Below are 23,201 nucleotides of genomic sequence, written 5' to 3' on the forward strand. Positions count from 1 at the left end.
ACCTGGACAGATGCAGTAGTAAAACGTGTCTGCTTCTTTCTCTGTGTGCCTCATTCATCCGTGCTCCAAATGCCTGCAAGAGTAATTTATGAAATATATGAGTGAAAGCATGCAGCTCTCCTGATTAAAATCCTCTCTTTGCTCCTTCCCCAAAAGAGAAGACGTATAAATCCAAATTCGGCACCCAGGCTTCACAGCACACAGATCTGAGGCATGCCCAGGACTCCAACCTTATGTGTTTACTTGCTCTCTGGGATTCAGTCACACTTTTCTGCGTTTCCCAAAATTACCAAGTCATTTCCAGTTTAGAGGCTGTTTAGCTCTTTACTTCACCCACCAGGCTGCTCTTCCTGTATTTTGTGTTGTTTTGTTTTTGTTTGTTTAATTTTGGAAGTTGCCTTTTTTTAGTTAAAGATACTGGAAGGTCTTTACTAATCACCGAAGTAAAGCTGTTCTTTTATCACTGCTGTTTGACATTACTAACTACATCACTAATATTTCTCTTTAAATGATAGCACTTACCCGTATTTTCCATGTTCTTTTAAAGTTATTTATCTAACTGTTTATCCTCTGCTACCCTGCCATTGTGGGTAAAAGTTAAATAAATACCAGAGTCTTCTGTGGACTTTCAAATATATGTCCCCAGGAGTTAGAACAGCCCCTGACACACAGGAGTACTCAATATATGTTTGTGTAGTCGCTAGATTTCAATTGTTTGAGAGTCAACCCCCCATCCTGGAATCTTTGACATAACTGCTGCTTCATAAAGTTGCTCCCACATTGCTTTATTTCCTTTAAATATTCCTCCAAAGCATCACTGGTTTTTAAAAATGGTACAGATTTTCAAGTCTTCAGAGGAGGCTCTAGGAACAATTTATTTTCCCAGCTTGACAATAACCTCCTTCAACATATAAAGTGTGCAACTCTGGGATGAGTACAATGACAAAAAATAGGATATAAGCCATTAGTAAGTTAGGAACTTATTTATTAAGCATGTGGAACATTTATGGACATCAGTAAACATATTTTGTTGCTGTTATCTGAGCTCACATCAAGGTGGCTATTTTTTTAAATTTATTTTATTTTTTTATACAGCAAGTCCTTATTAGTTATCCATTTTATACATATTAGTGTATATATGTCAATCCCAATCTCCCAATTCATCACACGACCACTTTCGCATCAAGGTGGCTTTGATTCAGTATATTTTTATCCTAACAGTCTCAAGTCGAATACCAACACATGGATATAGAGTAACATTATTGGCAAACTTTAAATTATATTAATGACAAGATTTTCTCCATAAAGACCAGGAATTGGGTTATTACACTTCATATTAAGCAGGAGAAACTTCATTTTCTCATAAGAATGTTTCACCCTTCAAAAAGAAAAATAAGGAATGATCCTCAAAGAAAGGAACATCTCTTCAATCTCTGGGACCCCCAGAACACGTATCTTAGTGCCTTGCATTTTGTCAATGTTTAAATGTCACAAATATTGCTATAGTATCTCATACCATTTTCTTTTGTTCTATGATTCATTTAAAATCTTGAAATATATTTGCATGCATTTAAAATATACTTAATTTAATTTATGTATATTATCAAGAGACTAGATCAACTATATAGACAATTTTAGTGCAGAATTCATTAAGCATATAATTGTAGATTTGAAACACAGCCAATTCTTAAAAGTTACAATTCACTGTCCAAAAAAAAGGTCTCAAAATCATTGTCAGGACGTGTCCTGTCCTCTGAGTACAACCATTAGCTTGTTTGTGCTGTCTGCTAGGATTATAAACATCAAACAAGTGGCAAGTAAAGAATAAAACCAGATAACTTGATATAAGAATTGTGATAGTCTTCTTAGGGGAAACTTCAGTTGTTCCTTTAAATCTTGATTATCTTTTATTCTTTATACCATTTTAACATTCTCCATTATGAACCTTAATTCATTGTTATCCTATTTAATGCCAAGACTGTTCTCCTTAGCCATGGAGATCATGGCCATTTGTAGTCTTTATTTAGTTCAAGAAATGGAGAGCAATTTTCATATTATAAGCAGCTTATAGTATATCAGGAAAGGAAATATGTTGAAAAATGCTCTTAAAAAGCAAATATAAATATGTTATTAATATCCATGTTTTTAGTCAATGGTCCTCCCCAAGGGGCTTTAGAGCCTTAGAGAAATAAGAATACTTAATGTGCTTTTCACGTTTCCTACCTTTGCCCTCATCATTTTGTAAATATTTGAATCAAGAAGAAATTGAAGAGGAAGTGGGAAAAAAGAAAGAAATCTCTCCATAGCAGTATTGTGATAAATACAGACAGACACAGAAGCTTTGCTAGCAATATTTCTGGTTTGGAATGTGTAGGAAAATTGTTAAATGTAGTAACTTTAAGTTATTCTAACAGTAAATTATGGAGCCCTGGACCCTAAACATTTCCTTGGCTATTTCTATAAATTTCTCCCCATCCCAGTATCACACTGTTTGCCACGTCATGGAACCTTGAGCCCTTTCTCTGTTTTGTTTTTTTCTTTCTTTCTTTTTTTGGCTGTGTCAGGTCTTAGCTGAGGCATGTGGGATCTTCTTGTGGCGCGGGCTCTTCGCTGCAGCCCACGGGCTTCTCTCTAGTTGTTGCATGCGGATTTTCTCTCTCTAGTTGTGGTGCACGGGCTCCAGAGAGCGTGGGCTCTGTAGATTGCGACACATGGGCTCTAGCTGAGGCAGGCAGGCTTAGTTGCCACACGGCATGGGGAATCTTAGTTCCCCGACCAGGGGTCGAACCTGCGTTCCCTGCATTGTAAGGTGGATTCTTTACCACTGGACCACCAGGGAAGTCCCTCTGTTTTACTAAGTGAGAAATTACTCAGAAATGATAAGAGGCAGAGCCTTTCTCTCTTCATGCAGAAACACACTTTATTTAGTAATTGTTGCATATGAATGTGCTTCTTTATTTTGCAGGGTATCCAAATGAGGAAAACTACATATTGTAAATTATTTGCCTATGTTTTAATGCCAAAATTTGGAAGAGATAGTAAGCAAAAGGATGGGAAGACTAAGAGAAATGAGGTGGGAATGAGTTGAATTTATTTCCCATTTTAGGTTTAAGGGTCTTCCAAAGATAGGTTTTAATTATTATACCAAAATAATTTTTGATAGAAGATTATAAACTTTAAGTACAGGAGAATTTTTACAATGTATAATACTAAGAATTTCAATAATCATTTCCAAAGTTTCTTTTTACTAAGTAAACTCTATGGTTAGTTGCAAGGATTTTATGCTTTTGATGAATTAGTTGTTTAAAAGCCCAGCAAGATTAAAGTGGTATTAACATACCACTACTAGTGGAATGGTCTGAGTTCATTTAACATACATTAAATTGTCCCAGTCAAGTAAATTATAAACTGAAGATATGATACTAGTACATACACAAAGGTTTCAGTGTGATGTAAGGGCAGTGCCTCTGAAGCACCCCCATCTGCAGGATTGAGGAATGTTCATCATGGAAATATTCTGCATCATTTTGAAACAGTTTTGTTTCTAGGAATTGCATTGCTTCCTTATGTTCTAGTCTTCATATATACTTTTAGCATAACATTCGCACACTTCTCTTTCTTAACACACACCACAGGGTTCCAAGTGTTCTTTGGAATAGAACTAAAATCAGCACAACTTTTCTAAGCCCCTACACCTGGCTATGAGCTCTCAGTTTTATTCTGTTTTGTTTTTCAAACCCACTAGTCCCTTTTTCCAGGAAGATTTATTCTTTACATTCTTACTCTGTCCCTATGCCCACTTTGATGCCAAGGTGTTCTCACAAATGTCAAGATACACTTATCACTGATCTACCTTTTGAGATTCAGCTCACAATTTTTTCTTCTACTAAGCAACAGTGATCACAGTATTTTATTTGGTGAAAAAATGAAGTTATTGATCACTCATTTATCCTAGTAATCATATAAATTTATACAAAAATTAATCTTTCACTCAATTAATATATGCTTGATATTTTAATTTGTATATACAAATACACATTTGTCTATGTTTCACTATATTGTAGTTTAAATGCACAACTAGGAATATATTACAAATAAGATATGTAAATGCAAACAGCATATAAACATATGGAACAGAATTTGTAAAATGATGGAGAAAAGGAGGACTTTGAAATATCTATAAGAATTTTCTATTAGAATTATCTATAAACCTTTAAAATGGGAAATTTTCAGTAAAATTGCTGTGTATCTATTTCCTCTAAAACTCAAAAGTGCTGACCATATTTTTACATATGTATGTGTATATATGTATGTTCTTGTCTCTAATATCCAAAGAACATTTTAAATATATTACATACATTTTAGTTACTTCTATTTTTTGTGATCATTTAAATTTGTGATCTGTGATCTAAACAATGGTGGAAATATTTTTGCAAGGAGTAGATAGGTAAAGTGTTCCACAGAATATATCTCTATAAAAAAGTACCAGATGAGAAAAAGTGATGAGATTTTAGCTCTCTCTTCACCTGATTTATTTTTAACTGTAAATTCCCCTAGTTTTCTACAGAGACTGAAATTAATCCTCTTATTATGAGGACATGTTTGAGTTTGTTTAATACGAAATAATAATTCTCTGTAACTTTCTTCAAGAGTTCAAATGAGCATAAATCATTTGTGTTTCAATAATCCTATCACATTAGAAAACTTCCAATATAATATCACTGTCCAGCATTTTTACAGTGTGAATATCTACTAATATTTTAGCAGGGGTAAGAGGATTCTATTCTGCATAAGTTTTTTAAGGGTAATCACCTTTCTTCTCTAATGCAGCACCAGGCTGTAGAATTTAGAATGTGCCTCAGACCTTTGCAGTTAGAATTCTTTATTCTTTGGCCATCTATATTTTTTTTTTTTTTTTTTTTGGCCGTGCTGCATGGCATGTGGGATCTTAGTTCCCAGACCAGGAACCAAACCCGTGCCCCCTGCAGTGGAAGAGTGGAGTCTTAACCACTGGACCACAGGGAAATCCCTCCTTTGGCCATCTTGACTATTTTAGGTGCATTTGAACTGAGTCAGGCAAGCGGTCCTTATCTGGAGTCTTTTTATCTGGTGCCATTAGGAAGGGAACTTTCACTCTTTTCTTGGGTTGCTAACTAAAGGCTAATATGAGCTGAGAGGTTCTGGTCACCATTTTCTAAAGCCAACACAGCGAAAGGCAGAACCTGCTTCTGTGGCCCACGTTCCACCCAAGCCTGATCCAACTAAAATACGGTTATTCCATGTAGATGGGATGCGTTAGTACTCTTCTGGCTGCCCTAACAAGTGGTCACAGACTGGGTGGCTTAAGACGACAGCAATTTATTGTCTCACAGGTCTGGAGGCTGGAAGTCTGAGATCAAGGTGTCAGCAGGCATGGTTCCTTCCAGGAGCCCTAAGGGAGAATCTATTCCTCGCCTCTCTCCTAGCTTCTGGTGGCTGCTGGCAATCCTTGGCGCTTTGGTTTGGAGGTGCATCACACCCATCTCTGCATCCATCAGCACACTGCATTCCCCCTGTGTGTGTCTCTGTGTCTGTCTCTCCTCATCTTCTTAGAAGGACACCAGGCATATTGATTTAGGGCCTGCCCTGCTCCAGTAGGACCTCATCTTAACTAGTTACATCTGTAAAGACTGTTTCCAAATAAAGTCACATCCACAAGTTCCAGGTGGACATGAATAGTTGGGGGACACATGGACAGTTACATTTCATTCCACTGTTTTTTCTACGTAGCTTATTTTGACTTTCTAAACTTTAAAACAAAAGTGTATAAACCTCCATTCACAAACCATCTCTTGCATTTTAAGAAATAGCTATACTGCATATTTTTTCACATATCTCTCTATATGTTAATCATAAACTGAGTACCACTTTTGATCATTCTTTGAAGTTTCCTGCTCAGATATCCTAATGGTTCATATTTATTATAAATCATTAAAGTACTATTATATGCCTCACAGATTATATTAATTTATAAAATCTTTCATGATCTCTATTAGATTCAGTTGAATCTATGAGTTAGATGAACTTATCACAAACAAAACTCTTTCAGTGGGGCTTCCCTGGTGGCGCAGTGGTTAAGAATCCGCCTGCCAGTGCAGGGTACACGGGTTCGAGCCCTGGTCCGGGAAGATCTCACATGCCTGCCACGGAGCAGCTAAGCCTGTGAGCCACAACTACTGAAGCCCGCGCGCCTAGAGCCCATGCTCAGCAACAAGAGAAGCCCCCACCCACCGCAACTAGAGAAAGCCCATGTGCAGCAACAAAGACCCAATGCAGCCCAAAATAAATAAATAAAATTAAAAAAAGAAAAAACTCTTTCAGTATCATGCATGATTCCTTATTCTTTAATTAGGTCTTTCAGTTCAGGCTGAGATACAATACAAAACAAACAAAAATCATTTCATTCCTATTAAATCATATGCCTATTGTGCAGCTGGAGAATTTCATTCTCCATTAGTGTGACTCTTAATTAATTTCTATTTATCTAAAATGCCCAATGGAATGATTACAAATGTTTGAAATATGTTTGCAGTGAATGTCATTTTCCCCAAGTGTTCTTAGGTCTTAATTAGTTGATCCTGAGACTACTTCCCTTTCATTTTGTATTTGAATAAAGTAGAATAAGTCAAAATTGTAAGTTTGAAAGTTTTGATTTTAGTTTTAAAATCTGTTCATCATGAATAAAAATAACGAATTATTAATAATTACCCCAACTGAATGTAGAGATAAGTAATTATACTTTCCTTTGCTTCCTAATATAAGTTTGTTAATAAAGTATTGAAAACAGAAGATACTAAGGTGTCAAAAACAGCTGTATTCAAGAGAGCGTTGATTGATTAATGAAAGTGGGAGCCCTATTATTGATTAAATGTATTTCTTTTACTTAATAGCTCTGTTATATAATAACTTGTTAATTTTAATACGCTTGGAAAATGGAGTGTTCAGAAATCTTATTTCTATTTACTGCTGTAAAAAAGTGTTCATTAGAAGGAAGAAAGCATCAGTCTTTTATTTATTCTGTTTTGTTTTCTCAACAGGATCAGACATGAAACAGCAATTACAGCATCAATATATAAGCTATTTGTTTTTTAAAAAAAGGGAAACAGCATTGTGGGGAAATTCAAGACAAATGATACATCTTTTTGTTTGAGGAAATATAAAAATATATTTGGTAAGGTCTGTAACATGTTTGGTTATGAAAAGAAATAACGTCTTTGGGCAAGTGGTAGGGGAACGTATCTTTGCCACAGAAAGACTGTGGAAATAGTGGTATCAAGGAATGAACATTCATATTAGACCAACAGCAACTGGACATGATTTAAGCATTCCTAGGCATTAAAAATTACCAGTGTGCATTTTAAAATTTCTTTTCTGGTAAATTCCTCATGGTACTATCATATCGTTGCCATCTGACATTCCTGAGATATGCTTTGCCTGTACTCTGCGTGGTACGCACAAGCTGTCAATATCGGCTCTTCCGCATGTAAGAGCAGGGGCACAATTAACAGTAAGTTTCTTGGGCCAAGTGAGAAAATGTCTTCCAGCTGGTCTTAGTGAATGCACTTCACACCTACTACAAAATTTCATTTGGTTGGGTAACAAGTAGAACACAGAGATTTGTATTTTCTTAGAGAAAAATTTAATTCCTATGTGCACTGAAAACTACAACCAAATGCTTCTGCTTCTGTTTGAATTTACAAGTCTATTTACAATGCTAGAAGTTTTAGTACTTTAGCACATTGATAACATTTGTATCATTTGCAGAGTAGAATATGCTAGTTCACAAGTATTAAGTGCAGTAAACTGTTTTTCAAAGCAAATAAATGGCTATTTATCCTAAGCATATATCCGTGTTGATTCATTCATGCCTAAGTTTTGCTTCTAGCTCTATTATGCTTTTGAGCGACATTCTTTCAGGCGTGTCTCATTAATCATTTATTAGTTCATAAAACACTTTACTTTCTTGTCATAGTGAGTATGAGATTAAAAAGGATTTTAATTGATGACAGGATAATTTTTTAAAGTTTAGTTTAAAAAGTGGTTTAGGGAAGTGGGAGCAAGAATGAAAAAGAAAATTCCCCCCCAAAAAAAACCTCAAAGGAAATGGAGACGAGAAAAATCTAAATTAGGTGTTAATAAGACTAAGATTTCAGTAGCTTTGTTTTTTCCAAGTTCTCAGTTTTCATTATTGGTACTGAAAATAGTGCATGATAAGGAAATCAGAAGGTTATTTCACGTAAACTCAGAATTTTAATGATTGGTAATGTTAATGTAAAGAATAAATTTTTGAGGGGCATATTTATAACGCGTGAATTTAAATATTTTTCTTGTTGGTGAGACTTTCAAAGTTATTGCTGAAATCAGGAAAACCTCTATAAAATATGATATTGAGTTAAGGCTCAGCATAGTATACTGATTTCATGTATAATTCATTGCATCTTTATGTTTTAGTTCAGTGTGAGGCTTTTTGTAGTAGGGAAGTCTGACAGAACTAAATTTGTGGTTTCATGACATGCAACTTTGGGAAAATTATTTCAGATTTCTAAGTCACGGGCTCATCACCTGCAATATGGGAATGATACCCGTCCCACCTCATAGAGCTGGGGTCAGTACTGTTGAAAGCAGAATAATGACATGATTCATGGGAGCAAAATGAAGCACTGTAGCATCTGGCAAACGTCTAACCTGATTACCCTATAAAACTGAAGCTCTCCCCAGCATGCCCCAACACACTGCTGACTGCACAGGAATCCAGTGCTCAGGGAATTCTTAGGAAAAAGAGAAAGATAAGAGAAGCTAGGACATATGAACCTGACGTTGGTTCAGTTTTCTCCTCGAGTCAATATTTTATGAAGCAAAAAACAGAGTTGGGAAAATGAGAGGCTGAGCTGAGGGGGCAAACATTAACTTTTAGAAACTGTAAGACGTTAGAAAGCTTAGTAAGGAACCCAGGGTTTTGATGAGAAAACTGAGGAGCTATGCCATAGGCTGAATTGTGTCCTCGCAAAATTCATATGCTAGAGCCCTAACTCCCAACATGATGGTATTTGGAGATGGGCCTTTGGGGAGATACGTTTAAATGAGGTCATGAGCATGGGGCCCTGTAGATGGGTTCAGTGCCCTCACAGAGCTTTCTCTCTCTTTCTCCCCGCCACCTCTCCCTGCATGCATGTAGAGAAGCGGTCATGTGAGCACATGGCAAGAAGTCACCATCTGCAAGCCAGGAAGAGGGCCCTCACCCAGGACCAAATCTTCTGGCGCTTTTATGGTGGACTTCTCAGCCTCTAGAACTATGAGAAATAAATCTCTCTTGTTTAAGCCACCAAGTCTATGGTATTTTGTTTCAGCAGCCTATGCACACTAAGATATCCTCAGAGTAATATGACCTCAAATAACAACATTCAAATAATTTCATTTCCTGATTCAATTAAATTGATCTTTCCTAGATTTGTTCCTGCCAGAAGCAAAGGAAAACCACATCCGGAGCCTCAAATTAATCCTTATTTCTTTAAAATATAATGTCAGCACTCAATTAAATGTAACTAAGCACATAAAAAGATAACAGTTTATTGGGAACTGAGAGAAAAACAGACAATACACATAGAAACATGACATGTAGATACTGGTTCTATGATATGTGAAATCTTATATAAGTATGATTAATATGTTGAAGGAATTAAATAAGATTTAAAATTTCAGCAAGAAACCAGATACAATAAAAGGAGCAAATTAAAATTCTAAAATGAAAATGACAGTAACTGAAGTTAAGTAATCAGTTGAAATGGTTAACAGCATATTAGGCATTGCTGAAAAAATAAAGTAGTGAACTCAATGATAGGTCAGGTGCTGCCTGCATACTGCTGTACTGTGGTATGGGGAGAAAAATGGTGCAGAAAAAAGATAAATCAGAAAGGAGTGTAAGAAACACACAAAGGCTAAGAATTTTCATGAACTGATCAAGGATCCACAGATTTCAGCGTTACTGAGATAACTAAAGATAAATGTCTTGGTCGGCTCCAACTCCCGTAACAAAATACCCTAGACTGGGTGGCTTAAAGACAGACATTTATTTTCTCAGGGTTCTGGAGACTAGGAAGCCCAAGATCAAGGTACCAGAAGACTTAGTTCCCTGTGAGCGTTCTCTTCCTGGCTTGTAGAAAGCTGCCTTTTTGCTGTGACCTCACAAGGCAGGAAGCGAGAGAGCAAACTCTATGGTGTCTTTTCCTACAGGATCACTGATTCTGAAGAGCTTATCCTAACCCTTATTGCCTCCAAAAGCTTCATCCTCAAACACCCACACTGGGGGTTAGGGCTTCAATATATGGATTTGGGGGGGGGGGCAGGGATACAACCCAATCCATAGCAATATGATTGTACAGTCAGATTCATGTGATCAGAGATCTCATCCATCACTCAAGCTTTACAACTAATTTCCCAGGTGCACACGGCCACAGGCAGGCTCACAAGAGCAGAAAGTGATCTGAGACATTACGTTTGGGTTTCAGGTTCTTCATTCCCACAACAGAAAGGGCTTGCTTACCTCAAATAGACAATGTTTCTATTCAGGTACATGGCATAGGGCTTCACCTCACCTAGTGGAGAATGATTATCTCATGAATATCTCCATTTTACACCGCAGCATTTTTGACATTTTTCAAGGGGTTAAGCCAAATAAACTATAGATTCGGGGTTTATTTACTCGCCACAATCTTTCATCAGATATACCCTATTAGGAGGGAACTAAGATCCCACAAGCTAAAAGCCACACAGCGCAGCCAGAAAAAAAAAGGTTTCCATAAATAAGGACCCTTCTCCTGGCAAACATCCTCAGACTACTAGTCCTTAGGTTCCTTTATGATGTTGTCAGTGAGATTAAATTGGATCACATTCCTCCTCTTTTTCACTCTGGAAGCATCCTTCCTATAATGGCATAACATAAGGGTCATCACCAGAATTTGTTTTCCAAAGGGGAGCAGGAATTTCCTCTACAAAACATGTGAACTGTTATTTATATTTCTTCATAGGTGTACTGATATTCTTTAATCAGCTGAATTACTGTTTATCCTCTCTTATCCACATTTACTGAATCTTTCTATTATTGGAGGCATTTGATTGTATAATCTTCCTAAAGCTACATGCATTTCAACTGGTTTCCATAGGTATTGTATCAATTCAAGACTTCATCTCAGCTTCCAAAAATATTTTCTCATCCTGGGATCATGGTGTGCAGAAATCAGGTTTCCAAGTAAGAGAACTTAAAACTCTTTGTTAACATGTTGCTATAACAAATAAAGTCGTATTTTTACACTGTATGTAAATTAGGATTACAGTCATATATTCCATCCTTTCACAACCGAAGCAACTTTTTCCATATTAGAAATAACTGGGGTGGTGACTACAGGCAACCTTCCAGTCAAGTCTGTATTCTCTGTGGTTTGTGGTCATAACTATTTTGCAGGTAACACTGTAGGGTTTTAACAGATAGCAGCTTCCTCCTGTCATTATATAGCATGGCGCATCTATCCCCCATAAGGATATGCTGTATTGTGCCCTTTTCTTTCACTCCTAACCTGTTGCCTCACCAGGTCCAGGATATACATAATGGAAAGGCTCAAATGAACAAGAAAGGGAAGATGAATATCATTCTTATCTGTGGCACTTGGGCCATTAGAGCACCACGAAAGCCACACTGTACAATGATGATCTATAATTTAACCTTATCAATTTTTTTCTTTATTGGAGTATAATTGCTTTACAATGGTGTGTTAGTTTCTGCTTTATAACAAAGCGAATCAGTTATACATATACATATGTTCCCATATCTCTTCCCTCTTGTGTCCCCCTCCCTCACACCCTCCCTATCCCACCCCTCCAGGCGGTCACAAAGCACCGAGCTGATATCCCTGTGCTATGCGGCTGCTTCCCACTAGCTATCTATTTTACATTTGGTATTGTATAAATGTCCATGTTGCTCTCTCACTTTGTCTCAGTTTACCCTTCCCCCTCCCCATATCCTCAAGTCTGTTCTCTAGTAGGTCTGTGTCTTTACTCCTGTCTTACCGCTAGGTTCTTCATGACATTTTTTTTTTCTTAAATTCCATATATATGTGTTAGCATACGGTATTTGTCTTTCTCTTTCTGACTTACTTCACTCTGTATGACAGACTCTAGGTCTATCCACCTCATTACAAATAGCTCAATTTCCTTTCTTTTTATGGGCGAGTAATATTCCATTGTATATATGTGCCACATCTTCTTTATCCATTTATCCGATGATGGACACTTAGGTTGTTTCCATCTCCAGGCTATTGTAAATAGAGCTGCAATGAACATTTTGGTACATGACTCTTTAACCTTATCAAAATTTGCCCATAGCTACATACACGCCTTTACTGGGTTCTATAAGATGCAGAACTTTGCAAACATCAGACTTTGTTGTGATTCCAGTATTTAACGGTTCTTCCTGGGAGAGTTTAGGAGCTCCTCCCAGAATTTCTGCCGTGTATGAATATGGTCGTCATTGATCCTTCCATTTAATGAGAACTGTGCAGTCTCTCCATTCTTAAAGAGGGCTCCTTCTGATGGCCCTGTTTAGACTAAAATGTCTTTTTCTTCATGATAAAAAGTCTTTAGTAACATTTTGCAGCATCACTTAGTATACAACGACCAGCTCCTAACACCTCCACCAAGCATTTGGCCCTCTGAGGCAGATGCCAATCACAATACCACATACTTTGTCCCACCGTACATTTAAGAAATTGTAAAATATGGGAAAATGGTCTGTACTCCCAAATAGTGGGTACCCAACAAAACTTCATTTGGGTATATCTTACCTCTGAATACGGCTTCATCTGGATATACTAAAAGTCTTCCATAAAAGTCCTTTGTGTACTTCTGAGGGGAGACATCTATACTGTAAGACCATACGATCATGTCCAGACCTGACACTTTTGAGACTACCCAGGTTCCATTTCCATTTTCTTTAAATACATTCCATGCAAATTCAAGTCTGACTTAAAGAATCATAGTAAACTCTGACATACTGGGCAGGCAGCCTTAACCTGAGTTCTGTCACACCAAGGCAGCTGTTTTAGCAACATTGTATCTTGACTTACCGCCTGAAGGATAAAGAGGTTCTGCTCTATTGCATCCTCTACTTTATCCCATTCACTTGACTTTCCATTGTCAGATGTGCTGCCTCACATCTTCTCCTCAGACTCACCAGGTAGAACCTTTAAGAAGTGCTTAAAATCGGTAGAAATCCACTCTTCTTCCACCAGACGGAAATCCAACCAGGGTTTCTCCCAACACTGGCTATTAGTCAATACTCAATATAAGAGACAGAAATAGGGTTTATTCCCTCACTCTGAAGTGCTGATGTGGAAAGAGTGTGATTGCATCCTTTTGGGGGATTTCAATCTCCTTGTGACTATCTTTGTTGTTAGTATGCTCTTTCCCTTTATTTCACACTTATTACCTTTTTTTTTTTTTTTCGGTACACGGGCCTCTCACTGTTGTGGCCTCTCCCGCTGCGGAGCACAGGCTCCGGACGCGCAGGCTCAGAGGCCATGGCTCACGGGCCCAGCCGCTCCGCGGCATGTGGGATCTTCCCGGACCGGGGCACGAACCCGCGTTCCCTGCATCGGCAGGCGGACTCTCAACCACTGCGCCACCAGGGAAGCCTTCCATAAATTTCTTAATGCTTTTTCACTTCCGGACCCCTGAAGAGTTATTTTGGGTTGTTTTTGTTATTGTTGCTTTGTCAGATTCTTTTCCTACTGACTTTGTGTATAGAGCTTAAAAGGATTCTTGTATGAAGAGTATGATTTCTTCAAAACCTGAGTAGTATCTGGGCTTCTTGCTTGTTGGCAGGGTCTGGGACAGAGAACAAAGTATTTTTCACAATTGGAAGATGATGTCCATTTGATCTAGTCCATGTAATTCCCAGAAAGTTCACAGGTTGGGCTGGGCCTTCCATTTTACTTGGATTCATCAACCAGCCTTACATATGTCATACGGGTACCTACGGTCCTTAACTCCTCTTGAACTGAGGAGGCCAATCATCAACTCATTTCCATTCCACGAGAATGCAAACTGTGCTTGGCTGCACACCTAAATCACAGCGGAAGAGAAGGTTTATCCAGTTCTCGATGGCGCATCCGTGCTCCTCGAGCTTTTGCTGTTCCTCTTCAGCTTTACCACATCAAATACATCGGAGGCAACAAGAACCATACGTTTACTCTTCAACGGTCTATTAATCCCTAGAAAACATCTAGGAACGTCATAAAGAAAAGTGAACATCAAACTTGTGTCTGAGCCCTTTCTCTTGTTATCCTGGAATTCTGTAGTGTTTGATGGTTACAACAGAGGGGGGCTCAGGCAATCCCAAATTTTCACTTAGCATGGCCAATTAAAACTGGAAGAAAAGCAGACTTAGTTGATACCCATGTAATTACCAAACGCAACACCTGCATTCGATTCCTATTGCTGATATATTAAAAAAAGCCACAAACTCAGTGACTTAAAACAACACAAACTTATTATTTTATGGTCCGGGAGGTCAAAAGCCTTGCTGGCAAGGCTCTGTCCCTTCTGAGGCTCTGGGGGAAAGTTTGCTTCTTTACCTTTTCCCAGGTTCTAGAGGCTGCCTCATTCCTGGTTTCTGGCAACTACCATCTCCACTGCTTGTCATTGCATCACAAGGACTCTGCTTTCCTCACGACGGCTCCTTCTTTGACTCCCTCTTACAAAGACCCTCATGACTATATTACCTCCTCTCACTCCGAAAATCCAGGATAAGCTCTGCATCCTAACACCCTTAACTTAACCACATATGCAAACTCCCTTCTGCCACATAAGGTGAGATATTAACAAAGAATTAAACTGCAAAATAAGACGTGAATCAGAAATCTAATCTAGGGTAGATCTTTACGAACCACTTCAATGACATAAGGCACAAGAGGCAGTGAAAAAGCAGAAGGGGGTCTGGGTTACAGCACGTGGCTTCTGGTTCCCTTTCTTCCTTCATCAGATGCACCCCACGGTGGTAGACACGATCTCTAAGTGAGGTTTCTCAGACACCACACAAAGAGAATTCAGGTTATGAAACACCTCATTTTTATACCCAGGTTTCTATATACCTTACTTGAGATTTTCTGGAGTATGATGACCCATAAATCCACAGATTCTAGGATTGTTTGTCATAAGCAATTACAAACCAGGGACATTCTATTAGGAGGTTTCCACAGATAAGTGTTCTCCTAACCAATATCATTAGTGTTTCTATCAGGAGGTCAGTTATCAGCATGTTTATAAGGACATTAGACTGGAACCCCTCATTCTTTCCCCAATAGCACCCCTTCCCCAGATTACAAGCCAGCTGCTTTAATTTCTTTCTCCACAAGGGCATTATATTGTAATTGGTAAGATTGGAAACCCTAGAACAAGAAACGTTTAATTCATATCCCAGTCTATTTATTAGTTATCTGGCTTTGAAAGTTATTTATAATTTTTTTGGAGTCAGTTTTCTGATATGTGAAATATGAATAATAATAATACAGAGTGCATAGATTTAACTTATTTAAAATGCTTTTGACAGAGTTTGAAAATAGAGATATAATAAAAAAGTATAGCCTTTAAGAAATTATAATAATTCATTAAAAATTTTTAAGGGGAAGACAGTTTCTTAAACTGTCAAAGATCCCCAAAGTAAAACCAGCAAAATTAAACACACTAATCTAATTATGATAAGTAGGCGTTGGCTTGCCCATAGTATCTTAAATTTGAACTGAAAGAGTCCTAATACAAAGTAAGAGTTTAATTTCTAGAAGAGCTTTTGAAGACAGTAGGGGATATTTATGAATTTATAGCATCCTGTGGAGTGAAATGTTGCTGCACATGTCTGTTTGTTACATAAATATATTGGACATTAATTACAGAATCATGCACACAAAATTTTGAGACATTTGAGTCCTTATTTGAAACAGATTTACAGTTATTGGAATCATCAGGTCTGTACAGGTTCTTCTCAGGGTGTATTAGTATGTCTGTGTTCTGGTTAAAATCACTCATAAGTTATATTCTTCAATGGTAAATAAGTGTTATGACCAAGGAGAATCAGATAATATCTAATATATAATTGAAATATCACAAGGGGGTAAGAGAAACAAAATGGAAGCTCAATAAAGCCAAAGCCCACTAAATATTAACTACATCTAAGTACATACTAATCAAACTTCAAGGATAGAGAGGAAGTCTTGCTTGGAGAGAGAGGAAATTTTGAAGTGTGCCAAAGGGGAGAAAACACATCACCTACATAAATATAATAATATGAATGACCACTGATGTCTCATCAGAGACTATGGAGGCTAAAACATCATTAAATGACATCTCTAAAGTGCAGGAAAAAAAATTGGAAGAATAATCTTAAGTATTTGGCTGAAATAATGAGATTTTCAGACAAATGAAACTTAAGAGAATTTGCTGCTAGTCTGTCTACACTAAAAGGAATGCTAAATGTGGTTGCTTAGACTGAAGTGAAATGACACAAAATGGAAATCAGCTTTTACAAAAGGAATGATGAGAATGAGAAATAATAAGTTGATAAAATATAAAGTGCATATACACACAATTTTACAATTATTTCCTTAAAAGGCAACTGACTACTTAAGACAAAAATAATGCTATTGCAATACAAGTTTTATAATGTATGGATAAGTAAAAGATATGATGACAATAGTTAAAGGATGAGAGAATGAATTAAAAGTTTTTAAACTGAAAGTTTATTACATTGTGAAGATGGAGTAGCAAATGGGAAGAGCACATTTAAAAGTACTCCAAGTGAAGAAAGTCAAATAAAAAAGTGAGTATACAAATAGATTTCAAAGCAATGAGATTATTTCAGATTTAAGGGTAACTACAGTATGATACATTGCAAATAAATAGATGAATTTAAATTTTATCATATTAAAAACATGTTGACATTGTCTGAAATGGTTGAAAATATTAAATATTTCTATAATTTGTATATTTTCTTTGAAAATGTGTAAATGCTTAACACAATTATAAAAATAGTATAAGAAGAATAAACAATTTATATAGAAAAAAGGAAACAAACTGGTATTGACTGGGGGCATTACTATAAAGAGATAAAACATATCAAGTGAATTTGAAACAATAATTTGTTCATACTTAGAGTGTTTTGTAAACCAGGACATACTAACTTAGACTTAATAAAAGGAAATGCCTTTGTAAGGACAAGAAAATCTGAAAAATATTATAACCATTTTTCACAATATTGCTGGTACTGTTATTCTGAAAATATGCATTTTTATATATATAAGCTATCAAAAACTATTGAAATTATATCAACCAGATTCAAAAGCCAATTAGAGCAGGCTCTCATTGAACATAAAGGTTACAATTTTGGCACTGATAATCAATATTTCAATAGCTAAAATATATGAAATAGATTAAAGCCAGGAGATCAGAAAGATAGTTTTAAATAGTAAACTTTTGAAGATTTAGGGAAAGCATTCACTACTATAAAACTTTGTGAATAAAGAAAAACAATAAAGCATTTCACCTACTACTCTTATACATTTCAGAGTGAAATAGTTCATGAGAGACATTTTCTCTTTATGAAATTATATGATCTACTAAATATCTATAAAATAATTAGGTTTTGCAAACTCCTGATAAAATAATAGATATAGGTAATAATTATGAATGGCTACTAACATCACAATAGTACATTATGTGTCCCCAGGTACTCACAACACCATTTATAAATATTCTAGACAAATGATTGAGCCTCTACCAGATCAAGGCTCTTGATCTAAAAATCATGAGATACTGGGTACAAATTACTATGTTCTATCCATCCCTAGACATCATATACCTATATGTACACATGTATATATATGTAAATATATGCATATATATTTAATTGTATGTGTGTGTAGTTATGGCATATCCATTTTTTAAAATTCAATTGAAAATCCAAATACTTTATCTAGCTTCCATTTTGCACAGTATATCTTTATTATAAGAACAATTTACACAGCCAGCACGTGCTGACCCTCAAGGGTTCTGCTCCAGCAACTTGGGATCAGACCCCACCCCTGATAGGGTGGTGACAGCCACTGAGCAGAGGGGAAGTCCCATCCCTCACCCAACTCCATCTCTAGCCCCTCCATCTCCAGCCCCACCCCTTAACCCAGGAGATAGCTGCCAGTGCCCCTTGAGGAAAGATGTGACTGTGTCCATGTCAAATCCAGCCCTGCACCAAAGGCACTGGGCACATGAGTCTGTATAGAGATGCTTCCACATAAGAACACCCCTTCAAGACTGCAATAGGTGACTATTGCGCCTAAATTCATAGAGGCTGAGAAAGTTAGGCAAAATGAAAAGGCAGAGGAACTGGTCAAAATTGAAAAAGCAAGAGGAAATCCCTGAAAAAATAAATAATGAAAACAAAAATAATTTACCAGATTAAGAACTCAAAGCATTGGTTATAAGAATGTTAACTGAGTTAGGGAAAAGAATAGATGAACACGGTGAGGATTTTAACAAGAAACTAGAAAACATAAAAAAGACCAACACAGAAATGAGGAATTGAGTAACTGAGATTGAAAACACACTAGAAGAAATTAATAGCAGACTAAGTGATACAGAAGAACACATAAGTGACCTGGAAGATAGAATATTGGAAATTACCCAATAAGAACTGCAAAAGAAAAGTTGACCATGTGTGCATGGGTTTACTTCTGGGCTCTCTATTCTATTCCATTGATCTATATGTCTGATTTTGTGCCAGTACCATACAGTTCTGATGACTGTAGCTTTGTAGTATTGTTGGAATTCTGGGTGGGTTATGTCTCCAATCTTTTCCCTCAGGATTGCTTTTGAAATTTTGTGCCTTTTTTGTTTCCATATAAATTTTAGGATTATTTGTTCTAGTTCTGTGTAAAATGGCATGTGTATTTTGATAGGGATTGCATTAAATCTGCAGATTGCTCTGAGTAGTAGGGACATTTTGACAATATTAATTCTTCTAATCCATGATCATGGGATATCTTTCCATTTCTTTCTATCATTTTCAAATTTCTTCATCAATGTTTTATAGTTTTCAGAGTATAGATCTTTCACATTCCCAGTTAAGTTTATGCCTAGATATTTTATTCATTTTTTGTATGTGATTTAAACTGTATCATTTTCTTGCTTTCTGTTTCTGATAGTTCATTATTAGTGTATAGAAAAGCAACAGATTTATGTATAGTAATCTTATATTCTGCAAGATTACTGAATTCATTTATTAGTTCTAATAGTTTTTTTGGTGGAGACTTTAGGGTTTTCTATATATAGTATCATGTCATCTGCAAATAGTGACACTTTTACCTCTTCCCTTCCAATTTGGATGCCTTTTACTTATTTTTCTTGCTGACCGCTGTGAACAAAAGATGCAACTTTCCGTTGAAAGGTACTGAGATATTGTGGCCATTGTTACTGTAGTGGTACTGATTAATACATCATGCCTATGATAAATTTCAAAGTACATGGAGAACAAAAGCTCACATTTCTGGGGACTAAAAGTTTTCCTGAGTTCTTCTAATCTATCAGTTGCATTGATGGGCCACGTGTCTTATCTCTCTTGATTACAGTGATGCTATTTTCTATTGTAACAAATACCCATAAACGTGGTGACTTTAAAAAGCACAAATTAATTATCTTACAGTCTGTATATTAGAAGTCCAACAGGGATTTCACTGGGTTAAGATATCAGCAGACTGCATTCCTTCCTGGATACTTCAGACAAATCCATTTCCTTGCATTTTCCTTCTCCTAAAGGCTGCCTGTTTTCCTTGGATCATGGTTTCCTTGCTCAACTTCAAAGCCAGCAATGTTGAGCTGAGTACTTTTCATGCTGCCGTTTCTGTGATTCTCTACCTTCCTCTTCTACTTTTAAGGCCCCTTGTGATTCACTGTGTCTTCCAGGATAACCCAGGATAATCTCCCATCTAAATGCATTTAATTTAAAGCCACAAATTCCCTTTTGCCACGTAAGGTAACCTATTTCCAGGTTCAAGGATTAGGAAGTGTACTTATTTGAAGGATCACTATTCTGCCTACCACAATACTATTGTCTCATTTTTTGTCTTTCATTAGTGTAAAGTAGTTATCAATATATAGCTCTAAATCATAAGGAGGATCAGTAAAGTATGTGAATTAAATGATTTGGAAATCTGACCTTCTATGCAAAACTTTCTGCTTTCTTTGTCCAACTTCTAAAAGGCACAATTAGTTAATCTAGTCTATGCTCTAGCTGGAAAACTGACTCTGACTCATCCTTGTTTGAGTTTGCATTTTAAACAATTTTAAATCATGAATTTGCCTTAACTGTCCCAATCCAAATTTAAAAGTTTTGTGAGTTATGAAACCCCATTTTTCTCAAGAAAAGTCTACCACCATTCTTTTCATAAGTCTACAATAAATCAATATTTGACTAAACAGGTTTTCGTGTTTTATATAACATTATATTATATACACATTTCTAAATATCCACCACTCTCTGCTACTGATACCCTTTGCGCTGCTTCTCTGTGCTATGCTTTAATAATAATAACCCCCCATGAGTTCATCCTGCAGCTTCCTCAGCCAGTGTCCTTGGCACTGAGGGCTTACCTATCAGCAGTACAGGGAAACAACGGACAGGCTTAAACACTTGTGGACTGTGACAAATACAACACACTCCATAAGAGCCAAACTGCTAATAAAGGTGGCATTATGTAATAATGCGTAAATCTATTCAATGCAACATAGCTTTTCACATTTTATGTTGAGACAGAGGCCGCTGACGCCAGTGGAACTGGCTTGAGAAACTCATTGAAATTAGAAGGATTAGCAATTAATTACCGGAAGGAAATGGAACAGATCCATTGTAATCACTTGCTGGTACCCCTGCTTTAACCAAACTGTCTTTTCTCCTCAACTCAAACACATATATATTTACAACATAGTTATAATGATGCTTTTATGTACCATAGGAATTTTCGAATGACTTGTAAATAAAAGTCTGCCTTTTCCTCAATACCCCTTTTGAAAACTAATTGATGTGCATTACATTAGCTGACCTCCCACAAACTGAGTCCTAGATAAATTAGTTATTATTGTTACTATCTCTTCCTCTCCCATTGATAATTCTTCTATGATATCATGACTATGTTATTATGTCTTTTCATCTTCACGCTACAAGACTCAATGCTTTTCCTTCTCCCTATAAATCCCCACTTGTTTCTTTAATGACAATGGGAAGAAAGAAGGGGGGCAGGAAGGAATGACTTCTACTTCTGCCCATTAAGGGTTAACTGCTATAAAACCTGCCATTTGGCCAGAAGCAAATGGAGAAAACCAACAAAAACTTAAGCAAGGATTTTCAAACATTAGACAACAGGCAGTGACGGGCTATAAACCCTGACAGAAAGGAGACAATGAAATGAGCCCTATTACTCCACCAGATTACTTCCCAGTGAGTTATCCCTCAGAGCTGGGAAATCATGACAGCCTGAGGGCCTTGCTGAATTACAGAGACAGAAATCCTTTGGAGAGGCTGGCCCTGTTGGAATTCCCAGGTGAGAACTGGAGATTTGCAGCGGCAGGCCTGAGTCTCTGGATGCTGGGGGGTGCAGGTGGGAGATGACAGGACAGAAGCACTAAAAGCAGCGGACTGTACAATTCCAATGGGGCTGGAAGTTATCTTCCCAACAGCAAAACGGGATACTGGTTTCACACGGTGATTGGGTAGAGTTCTCATAATGGACGTACCTTCGTAGAGAGACCAAGTAGCCCTCGACTAACTACCCTGGGTCTGCCATAGAAAAAGACTGAAAGCAGGCATCTAATGGGAAAATCCAATCCTCACACTACCTAAGAGCATTGTAATTGAAATTCAGAAGTATTTTATAAAATCCAACAAAATGCAGCACTCAACAATATAAAATCTACAAGGGAGACATCTATCAAAAATCACACCTCGCTATCCATTATATCTTAATAAAGCTGGAAAAAGAAGAAATATAATAAAAGAGTTAATTATTCCTTGTAGAGCAATTACATAATGATAACAAGCCTAGCTAGCAACATATCAATGATTCAGTAACATTGAAAAATAAACTTTTTAAGTAACCGAGGATATTCTGCTGACAAAAAGACCTGCGGAAATTACTGATTTTTTAAAATGCTGATGGAAAATTTGACTAAGATGGGTATAAGGTTACTTTCAGGAAAACGCAAACTGGAAATGCACTATGTCATTATTTAATATGCAATGTAACTCTATAAAAGAATCTACCTTGGATCCACTTCTAGTTGAATTTTCATTTTTGCAAAATCAGAAACAGTTTTTGCTGCGAGTCTCTTTTCCCTAGCACATAATCTGATGGCACAGCTCATAAGGTATCAAGAATTTGTTACCTTCACAGTGCTAATGAAACAAAGACCAAGGCCGCGTAACCTTCTTGTGACTGCCAACCTAGACAATGACAGGCCACTCATCGCGAGAGCAGTTCAAACTCATGCTCGCTACTGAAAATGGCTTGACCTGTATGTCTTTCTGCTGATGCGCTAGCAGCATCACTTTTGATAAAGGTAGAATAATTGTAAACAAGGGATATAATTTGTATTTTGTAATTTTAATCTTAAGAATATTAGTGATACTCGAGAGTTATTTAGACACCAGGTTGAAAACTCTAAGACTGGAGATGAGAGCAGTGAATGCCAGCAGGGAAAAGACCCTGGTTAGGTGGTAGGTCTGGGAAGTAGCAAAGACCTGGTGACAGGTGGACCTTACACTCATATTCAACAGCTCAGTCAAGCCCAGGCTGGAGGTCAGTTTTGGAAGAGCAGTAAGGCAGCCTCTTGTAAGTGAGACTCCCTGAACCACTCTGTGTAGTCAAAAACAGGCAGATTGGCATGGGAAGTGGAAAGTTGTTTCTAGGTAGCAGAGGTCTCGAGTGGAGGGAACTGAACACACACAGAGCGTCAGTAGGTATTTTCCCAGTCGTAGCATGGATTTGAGGCCTTCCAGAGCCTACTGGCCCTGGCATCAGGCAGTGCACACTGCCACAGGGGAAGTACACTTAACTGTGCACATCTTTCCTTTGGCA

The 23,201-nt window shown here is 37.1% G+C and overlaps 1 long non-coding RNA gene across 1 annotated transcript in view; it reads right to left on the reverse strand.

The window, feature by feature from the left end:
* LOC125964781 (uncharacterized) overlaps window positions 1-23,201 on the reverse strand; it is a 179,250-nt gene that overhangs the window by 137,481 nt on the left and 18,568 nt on the right. The window contains exon 3 of the long non-coding RNA XR_007478057.1: window positions 3-73. This is a non-coding gene — a long non-coding RNA (uncharacterized LOC125964781). The remainder of the gene's footprint in view (window positions 1-2; window positions 74-23,201) is intronic.

Source organism: Orcinus orca, chromosome 6 (assembly GCF_937001465.1).
Source record: "Orcinus orca chromosome 6, mOrcOrc1.1, whole genome shotgun sequence".
In the NCBI taxonomy this organism is placed as follows: Eukaryota; Metazoa; Chordata; class Mammalia; order Artiodactyla; family Delphinidae; genus Orcinus; species Orcinus orca.